Source organism: Dermochelys coriacea, chromosome 4 (genome assembly GCF_009764565.3).
Source record: "Dermochelys coriacea isolate rDerCor1 chromosome 4, rDerCor1.pri.v4, whole genome shotgun sequence".
Taxonomy (NCBI): Eukaryota; Metazoa; Chordata; order Testudines; family Dermochelyidae; genus Dermochelys; species Dermochelys coriacea.
This window is the reverse complement of record NC_050071.1, coordinates 100,897,034-100,917,900: the sequence shown is the minus strand read 5'-3', so window position 1 is coordinate 100,917,900 and position 20,867 is coordinate 100,897,034. Positions and strand designations below refer to the sequence as shown.

At 40.3% G+C, this 20,867-nt stretch overlaps 1 protein-coding gene across 7 annotated transcripts in view; it reads left to right on the top strand.

The window, feature by feature from the left end:
• The first annotated feature begins 7,211 nt into the window (after positions 1-7,211).
• KLF3 (Kruppel like factor 3) overlaps positions 7,212-20,867 on the top strand; it is a 34,119-nt gene continuing 20,463 nt past the window's right edge. For 2 of the 7 annotated variants that reach the window (XM_043513964.1, XM_038398120.2), the window contains exons 1-2: positions 8,484-12,101; positions 12,724-12,777. The gene's annotated coding sequence lies outside the window, so the exon portion shown is untranslated. Of the gene's footprint in view, positions 7,822-8,483; positions 12,102-12,723; positions 12,778-20,867 lie in introns of those variants that run through there. The other 5 variants (XM_043513961.1, XM_043513960.1, XM_043513963.1 and 2 more) reach the window with 5 other exon arrangements.

Sequence of the window (20,867 nt, the reverse complement as noted above, 5' to 3'; positions counted from 1 at the left end):
TTATTTAGGACTTCACAAAGTAGCTGAGCAATTTGCTCCCTTCTAATAAATATCCAATGATATTAAAATGAAATAGAATCCAAGACTTATGGTCTTACAACAGCTGCAGCTTTTCAAATTGTATTTACAGTTTTTTCACGAAAATCCAGATTTTGGGATACACACAACATTGTCACTTCAAATGGAATGCCTTTAGATGCTGTTTTTGAATATTGGGCATTATGAGTCATTCATTAATGTGGAAATTCCACTAAAATCAATAGAGTTATGTCAGGCCTGAATTTGACTGACTTTCTGATGGCCCCTTCTAATCTATATATAGAAATAAACTCACCCTATATATAAAAATGTTAATAATGTGCAAACAGTAATTTCCTCCAATAAAAATACAGACTAGGAACAGAAAAAAAAGTCACCCCAAACTATACCCCAAAATGCTCCCTCAAGAATAGAAAACTCAAATCCCTCCCCCTGCCCCCAACACACTATGCCCTCCTGGTACTAGGATACATACTAAATATAACAGATTGTAATTTTTGGATGCCCCACGCCCAAAGGTTTCTGTGGTGCTCACATCTATATAGTTCAAAAGAAAATTATGATAAAGAGAAGCTATGTGCCAATAAAAATGCCTAAAGCTCTGGAAATGGGAAAAAAAATCAACCCAAAGCAGATCTTAAAAAGAAACAAAAAGATCTTGTTTTGAGCCTAACCTAAGTATTTTAGCACTAAGTCAAGACAAATAAACTACCAGCTAGCACTGCACATACAGTAGTTTAGGCTAATTACCAGTAGCTAGATCCAGGATATCATTGCCTGCAAGAAGGAACTCAGCATTGCATTGCATTGCTTGACTGAGCAAAATCAAAGCAGCCTCTATGGGATGGAGCAGATCCTCAGCAGTTGTAAATTGACATAGCTTCACTGAAGTCAATGTAGCTATGCCAAATTACAATTGCTGAGATCTAGCCCTTTATGTCTAAATGGACCATAATACAGAAAGATATTTAGACCATAGTTGGTAGAACTGGATCTTGAAGGAAGAATTTGTGAGAGTAGCAGCAGAGATAGTAAAAAAGAAAAGGAGTACTTGTGGCACCTTAGAGACTAACAAATTTATTTGAGCATAAGCTTTCGTGAGCTACAGCTCACTTCATCGGATGCATTCACTTCATCGGATGAAGTGAGCTGTAGTTCACGAAAGCTTATGCTCAAATAAATTTTTTAGTCTCTAAGGTGCCACAAGTACTCCTTTTCTTTTTTGCGAATACAGACTAACACGGCTGCTACTCTGAAAGCAGAGATAGTGAGGTTTCTTTGAATGCATCATATGTCATATCAATAAGCACAGTATCATTCATTCAGGACTTTTTTAGCTCATTTCAGGGAGCAGGACAAAGAAGGACCCAGCATTTATTCAGTAGGAGTCATCAGCAACATAAAGAAGATTTCAGAAGACTGGTTTACATAATTATGCTACAAAAAATCTGAGCTCAAAGGAGTGTTCCACCTCTTCTGAGCTGCTTATCTGGGAGTGGTATTGTAGATAGAGATCAGGGATCTGTAGTCAACAGGACTCTATTTCCCAACTCTGACTCCATATGCCTATTTATATAACTCACATAATCTTTCTGTGCCTCATTTTACCCACTGGGTAGGAATTTCAGCACCACGGTGTACCAAAATCTAAAGTAGTTGCTGTGGACCTCAAGTAATGAAATTCAAGCCCAGCCAGCAGAAGTAAGAAATCAAGCAGCTGCACACAGGCTCTCAAAAGAACACATGGAGCTCTTAAAAGAACACATGGCCGGATGGAGATCTTAGTTATGTCAATATAGATGGAATTACTCTGGATTTACACCATTGTAACTGAGATCAGAATCAGGTCTCTGGAGTCTAGAGTAGTTACACAGGAATCTCTACTATTTGCTTTTGAGATTGGTGCTGCACTTTAGAATATGAAAATTTTAGGTGTCCCTGGATCAAATCTATGTTATAAATAATAACAATGGTCCCTGTGGACCTTCAATAATGAAATTCAAGCCCAGCAGCCAGTACCAATTACAAGTGCAGCAGAAACATGTTGGCTCCCAAAACCACACAGACACAGGCACACACAGATGCTAAGCTCTGGCCTGAGCCTTTTCAATATATTTTTGATCACTGCTGCTGTGAGTTAGATTTCTTATAATAATAATAATAATGATAAATAACAAATAATAATAAATTAATTAATAAAGTGCTAGGAAAGTAACGATGGTGGTAGCAGGTTTAAGGCTTGGGCTGACAAAAAGCAGCCAGCCAGCACTATACTGACTAATTGCAATGGTGACAACCCCATGTTGTGTTGGTTGAAATCTGCTCCTACCTAAATGTCTCTAATTGTTCCTCCCCCTTGCACCTGCACTACAGACAGACAGTCTGGAGCTCTATCTTGCTACTTCTCACCCCCACCCTTCCTCCACCTAAACAATAGGGGCCCGATTATGCAAACACTTTTATGCAGGTTGACTTAAACAGGACCACTCATATGAATAAAGTTACTCATGTGTGTGTTTGCAGAATCAGGGCTTGACTTTTTAATAGGGGAAGTTTTCATTTGTTATTAATAAAGTGTTTCCTGACTTAGAGCTTCTACAACAAGCCATACAAGAGGCTTTCACTACAAGCAGCAAATTGATTCCAGCCCCAGCCAGGACTGATTGTGGAACAATAGGGCTGAGTCAAACAGGGCAGTCACCTGGGAGGTGCAAGACCTACACACCAGGCTCTGCTTTATATGAGGTAGAAGCGGAATTTTGAACCTGGGTCTCCGACTTCCTGGTTGAGTGCTCTGACCACCAGGTTATCACAGGCTTCTCCTTGGGTTTTTGTGAAAGACAACTAACCTGGCTTGAGAGCTGAACTCCAATGGCTGTGAATCCTCAGTAGAGACAGATGCTTCCTTCCAGCCCCAAGTTAGACAGCCAATTCCCTTTAAGGGACAGGGCTGAGGCCTCACCCCTTGCCTCAGCATTTTGTAAATTCCTTTTTTAGATGTCTAACTCTCCCCTGGCCTTGTATAGACAGCCTGGTAACCTAACTTGGGGGTGTGTGAATTCCAGTAGGCAGCAGGGCACCAAAAGATTAGTGAAATGATTAAAAATATTATAGCAGCCTCCAAAGCTTGTGGCAACAGAGTTCTCAACTCTGGATTTTACGACTTTCATTTAAATTAATTTTGTCTTAGAAGCAAAATAAAAAAAGTAGCTTACTTTTAATACACATAATTTTATAGGTACTTTGGGCCAAATTCATCCTTGTAATTCAACTGACTTCCGCAGGGATAAATTTAACAGGGAGAATTTGGTCCTCTACCATGAATTTGGACTGGCCCATTAAGCATTTTAACTAGGGATCCACTTCATTGCTGCTGTAGTCTGAGCTCATTGCACACTACAGGAGCTCCTTTAATCCTTCTATGCACCCTTCTGTCACTAGCTACCTCCCACACCTCTCTATTTCAGTGACTTCTTGCAACTCTCTCACCTTCCCACCCAGTGATGTCCCTCATTCCACCTCCCCCTATGTCAGAGTCCCATATGCTCTCCTCTCCTATGCCAGAGGTTCTGTGTGTCCCCCATTTCCTCCTCTGTGTGAACCTATTTCCCCTCCCCCACACCAAGGTCCCCCATTCTCCCCTACATTTTAAACTCTATTGGAAGGATGGACAGAGATAGAGAGTATTAATGACTGCTGTCGACCAGTTATTTGATCTAGAGACAGATTCAGATCTGGTTGAAGCTAATGTGTGTGCTAACCAGGTACAAAGAGCTTTGCATGTCCTTCATTTCCCCTTTCCAGTTTTTCCATTTTCACTCAAATCCATAAGGTTGTGCCCATTGATGCCTAGAACACGCCGTGAAATTTTGAAATTGATAGGGTGCAGCATTCAAAAGTTATTGCATTACAGACAAAGAGATAAATGTCATCGAGTCGAGTATAGGGCCATCCTTCACTCAGCCAAAAATGACTCACAGTTCTGATTTGCCTCTGACTTGCGCTGGTGTAAATCCAGTGTAGCTCCACTGAAGTCAATAGAGTTACACTGGTGGAACAGAATCAGACTATAACAGGCAAAACTCCCTTTGACATCAGGGTGGGGGACAGCAGAGGGACCCAGTGGATACATGTTAGATCTTTTGATATTTCCAACAATTTACACTGTGACTGAGTCAATTCTGTTCTAGATTTCACACATTTAATTACCAGTGCAGTCAATGGTAACTCCACCTGAATAAATTACAAGTTTCAGAGTAGCAGCCATGTTAGTCTGTATCCGCAAAAAGAACAGGAGTACTTGTGGCACCTTAGAGACTAATAAATTTCCCCATATTAAGTATCCTCACACCTTTTTGTCAACCATCTGAAATGGGCCATCTTGATTATCACTACAAAAGTTTTTTTTCTCCTGCTGTTAAGAGCTCATCTTAATTAATTAGCCTCTTAGAGTTGGTATGGCAACTTCCACCTTTTCATGTTCTCTGAATGTGTATATATATATCTTCTTACTATATGTTCCATTCTATGCATCTGATGAAGTGGCTGTAGCCTACAAAAGCTTATGCTCAAATTTGTTAGTTTCTAAGGTGCCAAAAGTACTCCTGTTCTTTTTTGCTGAATAAATTAAGGTAGAATTGGGACATAATTAGTACTATTACTTTTCTCTTACCTTATACTTGAGCATACACATGTAGGAGCATTGCCGCAGTTCCTCTTCATTACACTGAGATGCACTGTGACCGTTTGGTGTGCACTGACACAATAAGTGTGTGTTTATTTTTGATACATTTTATACAACATTAAATTTCACATTTTAAGAGTTACATGATAATATTTCAACAATACTGCATAGTGACATGATGTATCATAATCACTCAGCAGGAGAGATTTCAATTTATTGTTGTGTCAGTGTAATATTCTTCAGGGTTTCAGACTGGTGCCTAGTTCAGTTTTTAAAATATCATATTTGCCTAGAGAATGTGCTAAGATGAGCCAAAGAATACATTAAAATATCCTTGAACTTAAAAAGCATGGATTGTAATGTGTCTGTAAACAAAGCAAACAGTAGAATGCTTAAACAACTAGGGTTTTTTGCCTTTAGGTCTTAGTGTTGCTTTTATAATATTATTATAAAAATCAAAGGGAATGGAATACATTACAATCAATCTTCTGAAAAACACATGCCTAAAGTCCTTATTTAGGTAGTGAAATACATGGTCTGATTTTCAAAAGTACTGAGTACCCAGCAACTCTCATTGACTTACAAAATAAGGCCCTGATCTTGCAATAAGAAAACTATACATAGAACCACTGTATTCACGGAATGCTCCAATGCTCATCTGTCCACACAGCTCTTACTGCAGCATCAGAGCCTAAGTAAAGGCAGGATTTGTCTCTTGCCTGGTCTTATTTTTAGGTATTAGAGGTGTCTCAGGGGAATGCATGATTTCACACACCATACTGAAAGAGTTACAATTCCTAGCCATAATGTGTCAACTCAATGGCAGAATCATAGTCTAAACCATGAAACTGGGAACTTTAGGCCAATATTTTCAAAAATGGGCTCCTAAAATTAGGCTCTAAAATCCATATTTGGGCATCTAAACAAGTGACCTGATTTTCAAAAGTCCTGAGCACTCAGCAGATTCCACTGAGACTTCTGTCCTAAGTAAATGCAGATAAATTGGAGACATGGGGCAAATACCACTTTCACGCTGTGGTTGCATGTGTGAGAGAGCAAAATTTGTCCCATTATTTGTGTCACTCTAAAATTTGAATACCCTTGGACCTTCAACTTGAATATCACTTTTGTACTGTATTGTATTTGATTGTAATCTCCTTGGGGCAAGGACAGTATCCTCTTCTATAGTCTGAACAGTGCTGAGCCCACCAGTGTTACTAAGGACCGGATTCTGACACTCTTATTCAGGCTGGGTAGCATGTGAGGCCACACATTGTTCCACTGACCTTAATGGGACTGTTTGTGGAGAAGAGTTTCAGAACGTGGCCCTAAATAAATAACAATAACGGTCTTGTTGTTAAAGGATGGTACTAGAAGTCAGGAGATGCGAGTTTTATTTCTCACAGGTTTCAGAGTAGCAGCCGTGTTAGTCTATATTCACAAAAAGAAAAAGAGTACTTGTGGCACCTTAGGGACTAACACATTTATTAGAGCATAAGCTTTCGTGAGCTACAGCTCACTTCATCGGATGCATTTGGTGGAAAAACAGAGGGGAGATTGATATACACACACAGAGAACATGAAACAATGGGTTTATCATACACACTGTAAGGAGAGTGATCCCTTAAGATGAGCCATCACCAGCAGCGGGGGGGGGGGGGGAGGAGGAAAACCTTTCATGGTTTCATGGCAAGCAAGGCAGGCTATTTCCAGCAGTTAACAAGAATAACAAGAGTTATTTCTCACAGTTTCCCATTTAAGGGTCAGAGTATACGCTGACAGCAGTCTAAATCCAGAGTCACTCCTTTGACTTTAAGATTTACATGGGGGTGCCCAAGAGCATAATTCAGGACTTCTTATGTTGCCTTGACCTGGTCACTTTGGCCAAACCCCTTAAGTACTCAATGAAGTGAGCTGTAGCTCACGAAAGCTTATGCTCAAATAAATTGGTTAGTCTCTAAGGTGCCACAAGTCCTCCTTTTCTTTTTTGCGAATACAGACTAACACGGCTGCTCCTCTGAAACCTACTCAAAGTTGGACACTTTGCTCAGTTGCTGAGCACATAACACTGGTCTATCAGAGAGCAGAACTCAGCCCCTAATGGTATTTGAAGGAACTGGTTTCGTTGTTTTCCCTCTTTATTTAATAGCAATGAGTCGACACGTCTTGTCTGTTTCATGCATGTGATGCCCCTGTCCTCTAACTCGCAGCCCCAGAGGAGCAGTCCTAAAAACAGCCCCACACAGGGCCAGCGGGGGCAGCCACGCTGCATGGAACATGAGTCCCCAAGCCAACGGTAACTAAGGGAAGGGTCCGCCCCCAGCAGCAGCGCGAGCAGCCCGGCCAGAGGAGCCCTGCACGGCGCCGGCTGCCGCTCCGCCGCCCGTGCCCCGCCGCAGCGCCAGGCGCTTTGCAAAGGGCGGCAGAATCGGCTCCGTGGGCGGCTGGGTGCCGGTGCCTTTGCCCAGCCCGTGTTTGCGAAGCCAGCGCCGCGGCAGCCCGCCCCTGAGCGCCTCCCTTGCTGCTGCCCCGGGGGACGCCGCGCCGCGCGGTTGTTCGGCGGCTGCCGCAGCTTTTGCCGCTCGGGCGGCCAAGGGAGGGGGGCGGGGGTGTAGTTGGCGCCGGGTGCCCGGCGCACGCTTCAGCCTGACACGCAGCGAGGGAGGGGCGCAGGAGCAGCTGGAAGGGCCGGTCGGGCGGCGGCGGTGCTGGGGATAATTAGTGTCTGTGAGTCTCTGCCTCCGGGGGGCAGGGCGTGCCTGGCTGGCGGTGCGAGCCGGTGACTCGTCCCGGCCCCTCCAGCGCAGCCTCCACCCAGCGGGCTGGGAGCCGCCCTGGCCGCGCTCCCCTCCCCGACCCTCCCCTTACCCCGCCGGCCGAGGGAGCCTGGCAGAGCGAGCGGCGCCGGCGTCATGTGACAGCGGAGGCTCGCGCCAGGAGCCGGGGCGAGCCGAGCGAGCGCCCTCCCCTCGCCCAGAGACGCACGGCCACCGCGGAGCGCACAGCCTCAGCCGCCGGGACGCGGGCCGCGTGCTTTGCTCTGTCTCGCAGCCCCCATCGCCGGGCTTGGGGCGGCGGCGGCCCCCTGGCTGCTGAGGGTGAGCGCGGGGAGCGGAGTGGGGTCGTTCCTCGCGCCTGCCTGCAACGTGCCACAGGTTCCCGCTGCTGGAAGAGGTCCGGGGCGCGGGGGGAGGGGCATTCGCCCGGGGCGCGGGCAAAGCTGCGAGCCCGCCGAGGCTCCGGAGGGAGCGGGCTGCTCTGGGGGCCGGGCCCAGGGCTGCGGCCGCGGACCGTCCCGCTCTAACTTGTGCGAAAGTTGTTCGGGGGGGGGGGGGGGGAGGAAACGTATGTTTCTGTCCCCAACTCCTGTGGTGCTTTATTATCCGTTTCTGCACAGGGCGGAAGGAGGGGTTACCAACTCCGATGGTACTTTGTCTCTTTCTGGGACGAGGGAACAAGGTCACGTGTGTGTGTGTGTGTGTGTGTGTGTAGGGGGACGAGGAGCGTTGTCTTCTGCGGATGTTTCCATCCCCAGCTTCTGTGATTGCTGCAAAGCTCGCAGGAGAGGGTGGGACAAAATAGAGGGGGTCTGCTGGGAGGGGGGGGGTGCTTTCCTCTGTCTCACTGGCTTGTACAGAGATTGGGGTAAGAAAAATCACACACCTGGCGTGGCCTTGGCTCGGCTCGGCTCTGTGGTGCTGATCCCAAGACGTGTATGTTTGCTCCGTTGTCTCAATAGGAAAGGGAGTCCCTTTCTTTCCGGCTCTTGACTTGGGCAATATGAGAAGTTCTCCTGGGCTCCGACTACTCAGTAGCAGTTGTTTCACCCCCAGAGCATCTTTTGGCAGATGGGGGACTGCAGTACAATCGACAAGTCTACAATTTAAAACGTCATCAGAGCTTGCTAATGCTATTAAAGTACAAAATTGAGTTGGGCAGTGTAATGGGTTCATTCACGTCTGTTGGATTATAAATGTTTGTCTTCTGTGGGGAGAAACAGCAGTGAAGAGGTTTGGGGTGTTTTTTGGTTGGGTTTTTTAAAAAGTACGCTATCACTAGTCCGTTGTGGTTAGGGTCATAACACTGTGGAATAGTTTAGTGGCCAAAGTTAACCCTGGTATAACTTGACTGATTGTGGTGGAGTTACACCAGGGATAAAATTAGTCCTAAAATGTTTTTAAAATAAAATATTAACATATCTAGTCTTGTTTAACGCTTTTCTAGGAAAAAGTTAAAATCTCTAATATTTATGATGGCTCTGACACTTAAAATATAAAGTAACGTTTATAGGGAATTGGAATTGACATCTATAATTGACTTCCTGCCTATATGAATGTTGTTTTTACTACACTTAAATGGGAATAGGAATATTTATCTTCAATCTTTGTCAGATGTAAGATTTTAAACAGAACTGTTATAGCTGGGGGGAGGGTGAAGGGGAGGGGAAGGCAAGAGGGGATGGACTAGACAAAGAAGTTCTTTAAGACCCCATGTTGAAATCCTACACAAAATAACACAAAATCAGGAGTACTGTAATACCCAGTTTAGAATTGTTCAAGTTGTCATTCTTTTTAACTCAGAAATTCTTTGAAGAAATCAATTTCTTTATCCATCCTGATTCAATTTTACTGTACCTGCATTGTTTGCTTGTGCTCTGCCTCTACATAGTGGCCCTTTGAAAACTCAGGAAGTGTCACAATTTACAGGGCTCAACTTTGAATGTAGTGTTGTTATGAAAAGCCAAGCTTGGGTCATGGATGGAGGGACTTTGTGGTTTTGGTTTTATTGAAATTTATGCCCATAAATGTTCTTTAATCTGTATTGAAAACAAAGAATACAATTGCTGCTCACGCATGTATTTTTTCCATAGAATAGTTTTAAGATGTGCTCTCTTGGTTGTTGTATAAGGAACTTCTTTTATGAGAGGAACCACATCTGGATTTGATAATCCTGTCTGACCCTGGGGACACTTACTTCAAACTAACTTTATCCCTTGTGCTTTAAAATGTATGATTTAGTTCGATAGCACTAATATTTTCAAATACAAGAGTCTGCAGCAGAGTTTAGTTGAGTGGCATACTTTCCTTTTATCCAAGCAGGTAAATATGTTTTGCCTACAGTGGTTAATGTATAATAGTAGGTAAAGCCTGGGGTTGGGAGGTGGGTGGAGAAAGAAGATATAAAATGGTCCTTTCCTTTTATGATGAAACTGAAATGTTGTCAGTATATAACAGTTATGAGAGTGCCCTACAATATTATGAAAATACACTACACCTACACAACAGCTATAGTATCAGCCAAAACCACAAGTGAGACAAGGTGGGTGAGAACCATATTACCCACCTTGCCTCCCTAATATCCTGGGATCAACATGACTACAGCACTACAAAAACAAAAGTGTTCAGGTAAGTAATGTTGTAAAAGTGAATTAAGTCAGTTGAAAGTGCTCAGATACTACAGTGATGAGGGGCTAAGCAAGTACCTAGATACTTTTTATACTTACCTTTTCAAATGTTAAGTATGAAGAAAATAAGAAACTGGTAATATAACTATAGAATGTACAACCATACACTGTTGTGTAGATTCTTCTGTAACCAGTTGTAATCTCATGTACTTCTGAAACTGCAGTTACTAAAATGAAATATACAGTGGTTACTGTCATTACTAGGATGCTAATCCACATAACTTGCAGTAACACATTCCCATGTCTGATAATATCTGGTACAGAAGCTGTCCGACCCACTGTGCGGAACTAGTTCAAAGCATGTTGTAAAAGGAAGAATAGTGAAGTAGTTGTTCTGAATGAAACCAAGTATAAACTTATTCTGATACATTTCATGTAGATGAGGTATGCTTTCTCACCTGCATAGCTCGTTCTCAGTATGTTTTCTTCTTTAAACAGCTTGATGGTTTTAGTGTGATGTGTATTAGTGATTTGTCAAAAATAAAAAAAAATATTTGTGGTTAACTGGTTCTACAGTGAAAATCTCATTCTATAAGTGAAGCAAAGCAAAAGTACAGAAAAGTGAAAATTAGTGTGGGTTGTTATTAGTATGTGTTTTAGTAGAGCGAGTCTTTAATAACTCTTGAAATTTTAAGTTCTGTCATCAGTGCACTAAGAAGAGCTCTGTGTACACTTGAAAGCTTGTCTATCTTACCAACAGAAGTTGGTCCAATAAAAGATATTACCTCGCACATCTTGTCTCTCTAATATCCTGGGACCAGCCGATACAGCAACACTGCATGCATTAAATTATGTCAGTCTTCAGCTGCCAAACCATACTGAATTTTTGCAGTGGGAAGATAGCTAATTTCTAAAATAGGCTGTACTTCAAAAATTAATTCTTGTAATGATTCGATCATTCAGTTTTTCTCTTTGAAGAAGAGAATTTTAGGCTAAGAGTTAGCTGTATGGTGTTATATAAAATTCAGCTGTAGTTAAATATTAGCAGTTTAGTGGCAAAAAAGAAATCCAAGGGAAGGCTGAGGTTAATTATCATGACCTGTGGTGTCTAAAATCACATGTCTTCCTCCGTTAAGTGTAGATATTTGCTTGTTTGTAGGGCAGGTCTCCTGTATAAAGATAGTGTTTGTATTCACACCCAATGAACAAACACCTCCACCCACTGTTGTTGTTTAAAAAAACTCCAGCTGCTCATGAATATAGGGTCAGAGAGGGCCGTCTAAATGTTTCTCTGTGCTTTCTCTCCAGCACAGCCAGCAGAGCTGTTTCCTGTTCTTTGTTTCAAGGCTGGGGTTTGCGTCATACATTCCAAGTGGCATATGTGTGCTCTTTCCTGTTTCAGGCTGTTTTTTTAGTAGACCAGTAGCCCAGTCCAGGCCCCTTGTCACTGCCCTGCAACTCCCAGTCTCCACCCAGTGAGTTATCATGTCTCTACACACTCGTGATTGCTTAAGATGCCTGTGTTATGTCAGCATGAGAAGTCTGAGTTAACCTTTTAACACACACCCTCTACTCCAATATATTTACATGGGTGAATGAGTTTCATTCCCTTTTCTAAAAACCTGTGTTTGACTCTCAAAAAATTGAGTCTGATTTCTCCTCTCACCTGTGCCAATGTAAGTCTGGAATAATTCCATTAAAGTCAATGGAGTTGCAGTGGTATAATACCACTGCAAGTGAGAAGAGAATCCAGCCCTATATATTAATTTCTGTGAAAACCTATTGGCTTTTTCCCATATCTGTTCTGAAGATACCACCGTGATCATTTTCTGTTCCAGTTTTGATCAAGATTAGAATTGTACCATTTTTCTGAAGAGAGGAAAGATCGTACTATTACCTGAATTCAAGGATCCATACTCTTCCAGATTTAATGCAGGAAAATGAGACACTAACAACTTTCTTTGGATTAAATGGGTATGGCAGTCCTATATTTTGCTAAATTCTGAGCACTTTTTGAAGTAAAGTAAAGTACATGTTTTTTTCTACTTTGATGCCAGATTTTTTTTTCTTTTGTCTGCTGCGGACCGACAAAGAGAAACATCAAGAGGAAATTCAAAAAGAGGACATAATAAATCTTTCTGTTACTCTCCATCTGACTGTAGAAGAACTAAGGACCTGAGCCAAAGCTCATTGAAATTGATAGAAAGATTCCCATTGACTTCAAAGGGCTTTGGATCAGGCCCTAAATTAATGAGAAATTATATGAAAATAGGAGATGGACTGTCTTTCTCTCTCACGTATGTTTGAAAAAATACATGTTTTCTTGCATGCACACAGAAATGTTTCCATCTTTAAATATGTCCTTTTTATTTAATTAATTTTTCAAATTTTTCTTCTGCTGCTGCTGGCTTTTAGATGTTAAGCTTTAAAAGGGGGGAAGTTTATATTGAACACACTTGAAATATTTTTTTCAAAAGCAAAATAGGACTTAGACACTTTTAGTGAACACGGATAACTAAATTATAAGTAGTAACACTATGAAATGCATATATACTATATATGGATACTTACATTATTTTGCTTTTTGTCACTTCAGAAATACAAATTGTAAGAAAATTATTTCAAGTGAACACCCAAGCTAATAATTTTGGTAAGTTGTATTTTTAATTTTATTTCCTCTATTTCAGGGATTTTTACTTTTGTTCTTTTACTGCTATTAGAAAATTATGTACAGTATGTTGTCATTGCACAGTGAATAAATAGTCGCAAAAAGAAAAGGAGTACTTGTGGCACCTTAGAGATGCATCGGATGCATTTGATGAAGTGAGCCGTAGCTCACGAAAGCTTATGCTCAAATAAATTTGTTAGTCTCTAAGGTGCCACAAGTACTCCTTTTCTTTTTGCAAATACAGACTAACACGGCTGCTACTCTGAAACCTGAATAAATATTGTAATTTAGCTACTAGTTAAACTGTACAGGATTTGAGCCTCAGTCATATTTCATCTTTTCTCCCTGGATCAGCAAAAGGTGTTGAACTAGTAGTTTACTACTGGGAACCAGTGTGTAAGTATAGTAAATTTTGCTAGTCACAACTTTCTGTAGTCAAGTTTCTATAAAATCTGAAACTGAGCTTCATATTACAACAAAATTCTGCATTTTCTAGAATAAGTTTTTTAAATTAACTGACATAGCTAGCAGGAGGTCCTTTCAAAAATAAAACTCTTCTATGCAGCCAGTATTGAAGCTTTGTGTTTTCATTCCAAAGCTAGTTGCTTCCAATCCAAAATGTGAAGTTTGGCAGAGCTAGTTTAGGAACAGATTTAACCCTTCATTTCTAATGTTTTATCTAATGCCAAGGTTTCCTTTTAGGGATTTAATAGCCATTGTTGATCTGTCCCAAGGGAAACTAGTATAAGTGTGTGTTAGCTAAATAGAAAGATAAAGCTCTAACAGATTTTAAATACTAAAGTAAGCCATAATGTAAAGAGATGGGGGGGGGGGGAGTTGGAGAGGTTGCTAACAAACTTTGGTACACGAAAGAGTGACAAAACCTCCACACTTAGAGTCCAAGTTTATTTAATGATTCTTCCATTGCCACCATCCACTTTCTCTCTCTTCATTTCCCTAGATACATACACACACACATGCTCATGAACATTTCTTTCCTATTTTCAAATCTTCATTGAAATTAAGAGCATAAACTATTATTTGTTAATGTACTTTTCGTCACTTAATAGTTAGAGATTTTTAGCTCTGCCCAATGTGGTCAAAGGTGTAAAAGTCTGTCTGGAATATGTTTGAGAAAGTAACAGAGCAGACTTGTACCTTAATATTAAAGGGTGATATTTTGTATCCTGATGTTGTTGTTGTTGTTGTTGTTGTTTTTTTTTAAGAGACTCAACCTGATTTTCAGATCCTGATTTCTATGCATGTAAAATTAGCTTTGAGGTCTGTCACACTCTTTCTGTCTCTCTGTTTCCCAGCCAGTCTTCCCGAATAGAACAAAGGCTACTTTTATTTTTTCTTTCAAATTCTCTTTAAAATTAACTTTTTTTTTTTTTTTAAAGGTTCAGTTTGGAAGGGAAAGATTGTCATACCATTCTGCATACTTCACTTATTTTCAGAGGTCTGATCTGTTCTCTTTACTAAACTATTTTCTCCTTGTAAGCAGTAGCTTGAGACAGGAAACCAGACAGCAGTCTGCCCTGATAAGGGAGAGTATTGTATGCAGTCTTGTCTAAGGAGGTGGCTAAAGATCTGTTCTCTGTCTTTCTTCTTTAGGGCCAGTAGATATAAAATAGGAATTCCATAAGGTGTATGGATGCAAAGTTTGTTTTCCTCAGTGGAAACTTCAGACTCAAAAAACAAATACCTTTTATGAATACCCTTAGAAACTGTTTTCTAAGATTTTTTTTTTTTTTTTTAATATGGGGAAAATGTGTTTTTTCAGCCATACTGCTGTGGAGTGTGCCTAACAGCATAGCTGTAAATTTCAATGAAATACGGACTAGTCTGCTACATGTGGGGTCACCAGATGTCCCAATTTTATAGGGACAGTCCTGATTTTTGGGTCTTTTTCTTAAATCGGCTCCTATTACCCTCCACTCCCTGTTCTGATTTTTCACATTTGCTGTCTGGTCACCTTAGCTTCTGACAAATTAATATGTTAAAGTAGTTCTAGACCAAACAAAGTGATTTCTAATAATGGGCAGATTGTGATGTGCCTTTTCTGTATTTCAGTACTGTATTAGCATGTTTCAGGAGTTATTCCAATTCCCATTAGAAATCCACTGTGTTTTTTGCAAAAAGAAAAGGAGTACTTGTGGCACCTTAGAGACTAACAAATTTATTAGAGCATAAGCTTTCGTGAGCTACAGCTCACTTCATCGGATGAGCTGTAGCTCACGAAAGGTGCCACAAGTACTTCTTTTCTTTTTGCGAATACAGACTAACACGGCTGCTACTCTGAACTGTGTTTTTTATTTAAAAAAAAAAATAGTCTACCCATTAGCAGAAATTCTCTTGTTGCACAGCCAATTCCTTATAACTTTCCCCAGCATGGCTCTTTGTGGGCCATACTGCTTTGATCCTTTCCCCAGCAGTGCTGTCTCTGGGTCTCCATCTCCACTTAAAAGTTTGGTCGACATAGCTACATAAGTCAGGGATGTGAAAAAACCACACCCATGACCGACATAGGTATGCTGACCTAAACCCCATTGTAGACACAGCTGTGTTGATGGAAGAATGCTTCCATTGATGTAGCCACCATCGTTGGGGGTGGGGATGATGTTCCCACACTGGCTGAAAAACCCCTTCCATCCGTGTAGGCTGTATCTACGCTACGGGTTTACACAGGCATAGCTATGGAGATATAGCTATGCCAATATAGTCTCTGTAGTGCAGACACACCCTGGATTTTCACTCTTCTCACTCTTATTCTCTCTGACTGAATCTAATGGCTAATCTAAATTTGAGATTTTCTGTGGCTGGTGCTATTTTGGGGCTAGATGAGGGAAAGCATTTAAAGCACATGCTTACTTCCCATGGAAGTCCAAGTACGTTCTTATGTATTTTGCTGATCCAGGGCCTTGAGGAGCAACTACTACTACTATGAGTACAAAGAAATCTTGGTGCCAGTTATGGAGGGGATTTCCTTTACCCCTTCCAGGGAATCCTGTAAGTTCAACAGAGGAGAACCAGTTTCTGCTATCTTTTAAGGCTCCATTGAAGATTATTTCTCATTCGGTATCAGAAAGCCTCCCGATATCATCAGTATAGTTCTTCCAATATTATCACTTCTCCTTAATATCGGGGGGGGGGGGGGGGGAAGGGGAGAGAGTTTTTAGCTTGAGATTCATGAAAGAAGACGTAGTTTCAGATCATGAGAATTGGTTCTAAAGAGCCATGACTCCAAAACCGTGAGCACTTGATTCAAGTTGCCTTGTAGATACATTACTACAAATCTACTAGCAAAAGCTGCAGTGGTGGGCACTAATATAGTGTTGATTTAGTGGCAATCATTAAGTTACTTTGTAATTATACCAATAATACTTAGCAGTTTCTGAACAATGATTGAGCCTCACACAGCAATAGGGTGGCATCTCCTATTGCCCCCTGACACAAAAACTGAAAAAACAAGCTTTTTGTGGGGTACTGTGCTGAGGATGGGAGGGGCAGAATCTGTTCTCACCACCCCTAGCCATTGTGTGGATCAGATCATTGGTCACCACTATTCCAGATATTTAACTAGAACATGGGCCAAAGCCCTTGTGCATCTCTCTTGGGGATTTGTAACTGCTGGATCTGTGTGGCTTTTAAGACCAGCCCCCAACCCAAAACCACCTCCCCTCACAGAAAACTATATGGTGCTTGTGGACCAATGTGTGGGTATGCAGAACCCCTCTGTTTTGTGGCTGCCCTCCACCTGTGTTCAAGTGGTATAATGCTGTGGCTGCTATACCCATGGGCAAATCTCATCCAGAGTAAACAGTCTGTACAAATCCTTATTGCTGGAACACATGTTAAGTACTCTTACTCACATTAAACCATACATGTCAAGAAGTTAAAACGGAGAAGTCTCTGATGTTGACAAGAAAATTAACTATTTTGATTGTAAAAATTGCTTTCAGAAGAGATGGAGCACTGAATATTGGATAGGATTTAGGATAGGAAAACATAGTGTTTTCCTTTAGTAAAGGGCAGGGGGTTGTCTTTTTCTTACCTGCTGTCTTTTCGCTTGGCTTTAGCTGTGAAATTGTTGAGGGACTTTGCTTGGACTTTATCTTTGCACCTGTCCTTATTTACATACAAAAATGAATTGCTTGGCTTGTCTTTTAGAAATACAGGGTGTGAGCAGAATCTTATCAAAAGCCATGTCCTGTTTGGACAAGTTGGACTGCCTTGGCAAAGATCCATAGGGTGGAGTGAATGGGAGGAGGCAGGAAAGTAAAACTGGGTGGCTTGTTAGCAAAGAGAGAGAGAGAGGGTGGAATGTTTGCCTACTGCATTGCAGTTAATTATTTAGTTTCAGATTACATATAACATAAATTCTTTTACCCACATAAAAGCACTTCAATGCAAAATAGCTCGTCTAATTTGAGAAAGAGAAAGACGATTCTTTTGATTTTTATTTATTAATATAGTTTGTGTGAATTTTATGGTTTCTCCTTGCTTTGCTGTCTGGAGGGTGCCGCAGGTACTTGAGAGGATACTTTAGTTTTCTATAAATTATTCTTATTTACTAAACAAGCTGTGGGCTGTGAAACAAGTATGTTGTTAAATCAGTGTGTAGGCAGATCCCTGCTATTCTTCACACCTTATGTTTGAAACAAATAAGGCAGTCTCCCACTGCTTCTCAAACATTTAATAGCAGGGGAGTATAGTGAGATCTCGCATACCTACATGTGTATGATTTTTACAAGTATACTACAGAACCTTTACTATAAAATATTATCATAAATAACTAACAAAATCCAATTTTTTTTTTTGTTTACTTACTTGAAATAAATTCAGGCTTTGCAACCAGTGTGTCTTTCTTCCATTCAAGCATTGTTCTTTTAAATACAAAGATCATTGTTTCATGCGTTTATTTTCACCCTTAGAGTTTATCCCAGAACAATAATTTCGTAAGTGTCAGTGTCAAATTCGTAATTTCAGCTGGAGTAAACTGATTCCAGTGGAGCTACACCATATTACACAAAATACAGACGTATAACGCAGCCTTGCAGGACCAAAAGATCATGCATAATGTATTGTCCTCTGTCCAAAATCAGCCTCTCTTACTATTTAGGTAGAAATAGTACAGTAAAAGAACAGTATAAACATTAAAGGGACACTCAACTTATATACTGTGATACAGCAATAAAAGTAAAAATTTTAACTACTATTTTAGATGACTATGAAAGACAAATTTCAGAGTAGCAGCCTGTATTCGCAAAAAAGAAAAGGAGTACTTGTGGCACCTTAGAGACTAACAAATTTATTTGAGCATAAGCTTTCGTGAGCTACAGCTCACTTCAATGCATCCAATGAAGTGAGCTGTAGCTCACAAAAGCTTATGCTCAAATAAATTTGTTAGTCTCTAAGGTGCCCCAAGTACTCCTTTTCTTTTTTATGAAAGACAAAGAATTTTTCACTTTTACTCTCTGCAAAACACTTTCTATTGTCAGTTTCATTGTAACCTCTGTACAGTCAGTTAGCCCCTAATTCTGCAAATATATGTAACTTTTAAATATGTAAAGTTAGGTGTATGCTAAGTGTTTACAGGATATGGGTCTTAGTCACTTTCTATGATTTTCTGTGTAGGTCATATAGCAGCAGTAGAGAAAAAAACAAACCTTAAAAATAGAAAAATGTGATTTTCAAAACTGCAAAAAATGGCAGAGGGAACAGGTTGGGGGGCGAGGGAAGGCGTATTATCTGAAACTACTAAACTTTTTTTTTTTTCCCTTCAAGTGATTAGATTACAAGTTGATGGTGTCACTTCACCAAAACACATTTAAATTAAAAAAATGGAAACCTGAAAGTAAATATTTACTAATTCTCGTATATATGAAGACTGGCATGCAGTATAGGCTTGGGTTGTTTTTGCATTGTGGGATATCTTTTATCTATTCATGTATTGTGAGATGCATATATCTGTGTCTTTGGGAAGTCACGTATAGGCAAAGTTTCTTCACATGAAAGTGACTAGGAAAATTTAATTTGTCAGAAAATTGTATGAAATGCTTAAAATCAGAAAAATACCTAATTTAAGTGATTCCCTGAAGTTGCAGGAAACATTGCATAATTGTTTTTTCAACTTTCTCACAGGTATTATTGACAAATGTACATAGACACATCCAAATTATAAAATTTTCTATCTTTCAAAGCTATTACTTACTTCTAATTTAGACAAAATTGGCAGTTTCTTTGAACTACTGTATCTGTTTCTCTTTTTCTCAGCTTGGTTTGATCAGGCCCTTCCCGTTTATTGGGATGATTATATTCATGCTTGTATTCAGTGATGCTTTAGTCTGTTCTTTAGAAATCAAGCTTTGTTCATTTCAAGTACTTAGAAAGTATACTGTTGTAGTATTTTCCATAAATTGCTAAACTTTGCCCTTGATTTATAAAATAAATCCCTGGTAGGCTTGAAACAATTCATTCTCTTTCTTTCTTTCATGTATCTCAAATTGTTTTCTCCAGTGCGTACACACTGACTATTGCATGATTGCTCATTAATGTAGAACTGTTGGAATTGGTCTAATTTGGGGCATATATATTCTTGTGTCCCATTTAAACTGTTTGATTCATAAGAAAAAAAATTCCGGACACAATTAAACCTTTTAATATATTAGTAAGCTTTATACCCAGTGGAATTGTCTTGATGGAGTAGAGTAGCATTTTATCTGTTACAGATTTCTAGTGCCACCTACTGGATGCAGTTGAATTTGTTTAATACTTAACATCAGTTTTTATATATATACGGTACAGAGACAAGGTGGGTGAGGTAATATCTTTTATTGGACCAAATTCTGTTCGTGAGAAACACACTTTCGAGCTTACACAGTCCTCTTGAAGAGCTTGAAAGCTTGTCTCTCTCACCAACAGAAGTTGGTCCAATAAAAGATATTACCTCACCCACCTTGCCTGTCTTTTATTGTGGGACCAACAAAGCTACAACATTGCATATACTATTATCACTACAAAATGGTTTTGTGGGTTTGTTTTGTTTTTTTTCTCTCCTGCTGGTAATAGCTCAGTTTACCTGATCACTCTTGTTACAGTGTGTATGGTAACACCCATTGTTTCATGTTCCCTGTATATATAAAATCACCCTACTGTATTTTCCACTGCATGCATCCGATGAAGTGAGCTGTAGCTCACGAAAGCTTATGCTCAAATAAATTTGTTAGTCTCTAAGGTGCCACAAGTACTCCTTTTCTTTTTGCGAATACAGACTAACACGGCTGCTACTCTGAAAACTGCATATACTGTACAGGACATACAATTTGTCTGGGATAGTGAAGTTGTATCCCATACTCTCCTTGTTAACTGGAATACTCTGTCAGTCCTCCAGGCTGTACTCTGGAAGTGGCTCTGCCTTGTCATACAGGATATCTGCATTCTCAGAAATGATATTAAATGTTTTTTATAAAAACTTGTCAACAGTTTTAATATCTTTGAGTATTAGCTTCCTTTACTTGTCTAAAATATTTGGCTTTACCGTGTATCCTCTCTAGTATTACTCTGTCCCGCTCCAAAGACTCCTGGTCCTCCCTGAGATCTTCCCATCCTTCCTCCACAATTGTCACCCTTGGTAAATGTGTAAATATGGTTATTACCTGCGATAGTTAAGTTACTATAAATGGAAATAGGCTTGAACAAGCTAACAAAGTAGATGGCTCCCTTTTTAAAGCAATTTGGGCTACACAGAACACAATCTACATTCTGAAATCTTGTTTTTAATAAGGAAACTCTTGGAAATGTACAGTTGTTTCAAAATAGTGGTTGAGTTGTCATAGTTCCTTTTGGTGAAATAGTTGAATTATCAGTTGTGATGTCTGATTGGGAGTCTGTCTGTTGTACCTCTCCAAATTAGCTTTGTTTTTAATTTCTTCCTTGCATGGAAGTAGGTGTCAAAGCACCAGAGTGTTATCAATATTGTCATCAGGCTTACTGACTGGAGACTAGCAAGTATTGGGCTGCCATCCTTCCTGAATCTGATTCAGATCTGTTCATGTTCACTGTCTCTTCGG